The sequence below is a fragment of the Arachis ipaensis genome, chromosome B02, assembly GCF_000816755.2.
Source record: "Arachis ipaensis cultivar K30076 chromosome B02, Araip1.1, whole genome shotgun sequence".
NCBI lineage: Eukaryota > Viridiplantae > Streptophyta > Magnoliopsida > Fabales > Fabaceae > Arachis > Arachis ipaensis.
In genome coordinates this window covers 31,082,502-31,088,951 of record NC_029786.2, presented here as the reverse complement: position 1 = coordinate 31,088,951, position 6,450 = coordinate 31,082,502, and the positions used below count along the sequence as shown (strand labels likewise).

General features: G+C 34.8%; 1 long non-coding RNA gene across 1 annotated transcript; it reads left to right on the top strand.

Moving 5' to 3' along the window:
• Window positions 1,260-3,537, top strand: LOC110268804. The gene is made up of 2 exons (XR_002357321.1): window positions 1,260-2,259; window positions 2,376-3,537. It is a non-coding gene; the product is annotated as an uncharacterized LOC110268804 (long non-coding RNA).

The window sequence follows — 6,450 nt, the reverse complement described above, 5'->3', positions numbered from 1 at the left end:
AAACTCTAACTCCACCACCATAGATTTTACTACTGCCTCCTGTCACCACCACGCTTCCATCATCCTATAGCCACCATCAGAAATAATTTTTTCTATATTTTTTGTATTTTTTTAGAATTTTTTGTTTGTTTAGGATTTTATTAAGTATTTCATTAAATTCTTGATTAATTTTTTTAATGAAGTGTGCAATTAGCGTTTGTCATATTAATTTAGTGTAATTAGAAATTGAATAATGTTAGGTTAAATAGGATGTAATTTAGGGTTTCTTCTAAGTTGATGGTATTTTAGATGATTGTTAATTTTTTGAATTTATTGTTGTTTGAGTTAATTATTTCTGAGTTAATTAGTGTTATTTTTTAATTTTCTAAATTAATCTTAACTTGTTAATTTTCTAAGTTAATTATTGAGTTATTGTTAATTTTATGAATTTATTGTTGTTTGAGTTAATTATCTTATGAGTTAATTAGTATTGATTGTTGTTAATTCTCTGAGTTAATCTTAGTTTGTTAATTATTGACTTATTGTTGATTGTTGTTAATTTTCTGAGTTTATTGTTGTCTGAGCTAATTATTTTATGAGTTAATTAGTGTTGATTGTTGTTAATTCTCTGAGTTAGTCTTAGCGTGTTAATTTTTTAAGTTAATTTTTTACTTATTATTGATTGCTGTTAATTTTCTGAGTTTATTATTATTTGAGTTAATTGTTTTCTGAATTAATTTTGCCGAGTTGATTGTTGTCAATTTTACTGAGTTTGTTACAATTTACTCATTTGAATATATAAATTTTGATTGTTTGTTTAATTATAATTTGTATAATGATTATGTTTATAGCTTGTAATTGAAGGTGTAACCTGCTATTATGAAAAATGTGTCTATAGATGGTAGGTCTTTAGTACAGATAATTCTTTATTCATACATTAATGATTTATGATGTAAAACTTTTAACTAGATTTGTAAATTATTAAAATTGTATAAGATTAAATAGATATACTATTTGAGAGATATACTATGCATATTAGTGAATTATTTAAAATCTTAACATGTTATGATATGTTAATTGATTTTTTGTGAATTTGTTTCATTTGTCTTTAACTTACACTCCCTTTGTATAACTAATTTGTCCTATTTGTAGATAAATATAAATTACTTACAATCTTAATTTATTTCATTTGTATAATTAATTTAATGTTTAGAGTGTTTCAACATTTCATTGTGAACTTATTTACCAACCTAAATCTATTAATAATTAGCCGCGAACTAAAAATTTGCCAATAAATAATTACCACCAAAATTTATACTATTAGATTTATTCTTTTGCTAAATCTGACCCTAAATTGACCGGCAGAAATTTTTGGTAAATCCGTCCATAATTCCGACGGTACCCTACAATTTTCTTATAGTTTTGACTTCTAATCTTCTTTTTGACTTCCTCTGATCCTGATTCTCGAATTCTCTCTTGTTCTAGGTTCGTCATCACTGGACCTTTCTTGAAGATCCTTCATCTATTCCCTGATTTAGCTTTTGACTAATTTCTATACTTACATGATGTGAATTTTTCTTTTTCTGAGTTGTACTGTTCCATTGCACTTGCTGAACTTTATGTTGATATGTGCATGGTTCTCGGTTTTTGGCCTTGAATATAGTTCCTACAATTTTACTCTTCTATTTGGCGCTTTCATTAGCCATGGCAGTTGCTGAGAACACGAGAATGAAGGGGATAGAGGCTGACTTCAAGAGATTTTTTCAGAGAATAGAGCAAAGAGAGCTCGGATCTCTGAGGCAGCGGATGTGAAATTTGAGGCGATCCAGAGATCAATTACGCAATTCCTCAACGAACATACTCGCAATCACTCCCCTTTTGTTGAGCCGCTCCATGGATCGAACTCCAATGCCAATTACAACTACCGCAATGTACTACCGCATCGAAGGGTAAACTTTCACTCCATGGATCAAACTCCAGATGCATTGGGTTGGATATTTTCACTAGAACAATATTTTGATTTTTTTTTTTCAAGTCCCTCTCATGAAGAACACGTTGGTATAACGACCATTCACATGTCTGGATGGCTATCCCTTAGTTTCAAAGCAAAAGAAAGAAGGGCCTTTGCTTTTGGTGTGATGAGAAATTTTCAGCCAATCACAAATGTCCAAATCGACACTTTATTCCGTACTAATTTGAAGGTGAGGAGGAGATTGATGTGGAGTGTGTTAGTGAAGAACAACCAGCGCCTGAGGAGATATGCAGCAATTGGATCAACAGGTAGTTAAGAATCATTTGTCATATAATGCTATGCATGGGACTTCAGGTCCAGCTATAATTCGCATTAAGGCATTGATAAATGGGTTGGAGATTCAAGTATTTATTGACGCATGCAGCTCGGACAACTTTATCTTGCCAAGGATTGCCAAGTTTTTGAATCTGCCAATAGAACAAGCTCCGGGTTTCAAGGTCATAATGGGAAATTTCACAGTAATGAGCGTAGAAAGATGCATTTCTTCTGTGGAAATCAGCATTCAGGACTGTAAAGTCAACATCCCAGAGGTTTATGTGTTACATCTTGCAGGTGGGGACATGGTCATTAGTACAACTTGGCTCAAGCAACTTAGAGCGCACATAGTTGATTATGATGCCTCCTTCGTCAGATCTTGCATGACGGACAATTTGTAGCTGTGTATGGTGAGAATTCACCAATTACCTCACAAGCACAATTTCATCATATTTGCAGAATGGTAAGCACTGATGCTATTACTGAAGCATTCACCTTGCAAGTGTGCAACACTGATGAGAAATCTAGTTCCCCACTGCAGCTGCCAGAAAATTTGGAGCCAGAGTTAGCTCTCTTGTTACTTACATATGCACCAGTCTTTGCACAGCCCTCGGGTCTACCTCCGTAACATGCACATGATCACAGCATTCATTTGATACAAGGATTGAATCCGGTTAAGGTTCGACCTTATAGGTATCCGCAAAGCCAAAAGGTGCAAATCAAAGTAATGGTGCAGCAAATGTTGGATGAAGGAATTATACAACCAAGTAAAAGCCCTTTCTCATCTCCAATCCTGTTGGTCAAGAAGAAGGGTGGTACATGGAGATTTTGCACTGACTATCGTGCTCTCAGCAACATCACAATGAAGGATAGCTTTCCAATCCCAACAGTTGATGAGTTGTTAGACTAATTGTTTGGGCTAAGGTGTTTTCAAAATTGGATCTGCATTCATCTTACCACCAAATCTTGAAGCTAGAAGATAGATACAGAACGGTCTTTTGGACTCACCAAGGATAATACGAATGGCTAGTGATGCCATTTGGTTTAACCCATGCACCAGCCATCTTCCAGAGCTTGATGAATGATGTGTTTCACCCTTATTTAAGCAAATTTTTTCTATTTTCTTTATGAGATATTGGTCTATGGTCCCTCATGGCAGCAGCATTTGGACCATTTAGAGTTAGTGTTAAAACGGTTGCAGTAGGAAACATTATATGCAAAGCTCTCTAAATGTCTTTCTGAAACAAGTAAAATTGATTATTTGGGCCACACAATTTTGGGGCAAGGAGTGCACATGGAGAGAGATAATGTGCAGGCGATAGTTGATTGGTAGCAGCCTATGAACACAAAACATTTGAGAGAATTTCTCAACTTAACCGGTTACTATAGATGGTTCATCAAGGGCTATGCTTCAACGAAAGCTCTTTAACCGGTTAGTATAGAAGGATTCATTTCAATGGAATGAACAAGCTGCAGTTGTCTTTATGCAACTCAAAAAGGCAATAACCTCACAACCAGTGTTGACATTACCAGACTTTGATTTGCCTTTTGAAGTTGAGACAGATGCCTCAAGCAGTGGGATTGGTGCAATTTTAACACAAGGACAACATCCAGTTGCATATTTTTCCAAGAAGCTCTCACCAGCAATGCAGCAACAATCCGCCTATACGAGGGAGTTCTATAAGATCACAGAGGCCATAGCAAAATTTTGTCATTATTTGTTAGGGAAGAGATTTGTCATTAGAACGGATTAGAAGAGCCTGAAAAGCTTTATTGGAACAAACTTTACACACACACACACACCAGAGCAACATAAATGGGTGCAAAAGTTGTTTGGTTATGATTTTGAAATTCAATATAATTCGGGAGGAGAGAACATCACAACTGGTGCATTGTCTAGTTTTTTTTGCTGCTTGGTCCGCTCCCGATTTGGAGTGGTTAACAACTCTGAGAGCGGATATTGAGGCAGACTCTACCCTCAAAGCCATGCTCCAGAAATGCCACAATAATACTCAAGAGGATTCAAACTACACTAGTCAAAATGGGATCTTGCTGTGGAGAAATAGAGTGGTTATCCCTCCAAAGAGTGATTTAGTTAAGTTAATCTTGAAAGAATTCCATGACAGCAAGGTTGGTGGGCATTCAGGCATAGCAAAAACTATGGAATGAATTTGTTCTAGTTTTTACTAGCTGAATATGCTGCAGGATATCATAAACTATGTGATTTCGTGCTCAATTTGTCAACAAGCTAAGGAAGAGACCAAGTTACCAGATGGGTTGTTGTAGCCACTTCCAATTCCGATGTAGGTATGAGCAGATATATGTATGGATTTCATCTCATTATTGCCGCCAACTCATGGATATTCAGTGATCATGTTTGTGATTGATCGGGTTAGCAAATTTTCTCATTTTATACCATTAAAGCATATGATTTTGATAGTGAAACAGTTGCAGAAGCTTTCATTAAGAACATTGTTAAAATGCACGGATTCCCTAAATCCATTGTATCGGATAGGGACAACATGTTCATTAGTAAGTTATGGCAGCAGATATTCAAATTACAAGGTACCATTTTGGCAATGCGTTTGGCTTATCATCCTGAAACAGATGGACAAAGCGAAGTGCGAAACAAAATAGTAGAGATGCATTTGATATTTTTTTTTGTTATGATAACCCCAAAGAGTGGCTGGAAATACTTTCTTGGGAACAATATTAGTACAACACATCATTTCACAGTAGTATTAGAATGTCTCCCTATAAGGCCCTTTCTGGGAGTGAGCCCCCTTCACTGGTGCATTATGAACTCTGTGCAAAGGATGAGCTATCCCTCCAAGAAATGGTAATTACTAGGGATCAATTGCTTGACCAGCATAAGCACAATCTTGGTAGGTCCCAACAATTTATAAAGACTTTTGCTGACAAAAATAGGAGGTAGATTGAGCTCAAGGAGGGTGTCTTGGCACTAATTAACTTAAGGAAGAACCAGAGACTTGGAATGAGGTATGTGGACCATTCCGTGTCAGCAAGAAGTTAAGTCCAGTCGCATACAGATTAGAAATTTCCGAAACAGTAAAGATCCACAATGTGTTTCATATCTTGGTTCTTAAGAAGTTTGAGGGTGTATTCTCTCCCTTCAATCAACACTTATCATCAATATCGACAACAACAACACTGCCTCAATAAGATTTTCCTTACAAGAATCACACCAAGCATTGATTATATATGTTATATAGTGTGACTTTCTCTCAATAACAACTCAATGAATTCACTACATATAGGTTAAAGTTGTGATAAGAATACTTTACGTAATATCTATTTTTCATGAGGCTTAGTTTACCGATTGTATTTAATTATATTTGAAAAGTAAAGTTTCTTTGTACTTATAAATAGTAACGTAATATGAAGTATATGAGATATACACAGAAGCAATAAAATACTCTTTTCTCTCTTTTTATACTACTAATAGTTTCTCTCTTTCTCTCTTTTCGTTATTGCATATATTAATAAATATATGAATCATCTTTATTGAGCTAATTATATTAATACTAGAGTCTTCTATTTACGCTTCTTTATATTATATATCTTCCTTATTTATTTTACAACACGTTATCAGTACGAGACTAGTCAAATTTTAGGAAGACTCCATGTAATAAATTTTAATTATGTCGAAACTCTCTCATCTTGAATTTAATGCTCTTGATATATCTGGAAACAACTATTTATCATGGACTCTAGACGTTAAAATCCATCTTGATTCAATGGATCTTGAAGATACCATTAAGGCTGAAAATAATACATCTCAGAAGGATGAAAGTCAAAGCTATGATTTTCCATCTTGAAAAAATATTGAAAAATGAATATCTCACATTAAAAGATCCTGCAAATCTGTAGAAAGACCTTGAAGAAAGGTATAATCATCAAAAAATGGTGATACTTCCTCAAGCCCGATATGTTAGAGAAAACTTTCTCGACCTTCCATGCCTCGAATATGCTCCTGCAGTAGCAGTATCGAGAAAAATGATTTAAAATAAAATATCTTCAGTTAATTTCTTACCTTCTTGTTGCTGAACGCACCAATGAGTTACTTTTAATAAATTATGAAGCGCATCCAGCTGGTGCCGCCCCATTTTTTGAAGTAAATGCGGCAAATCATAACCCCAGAAGAGGTAAATGACAAGGTTTTG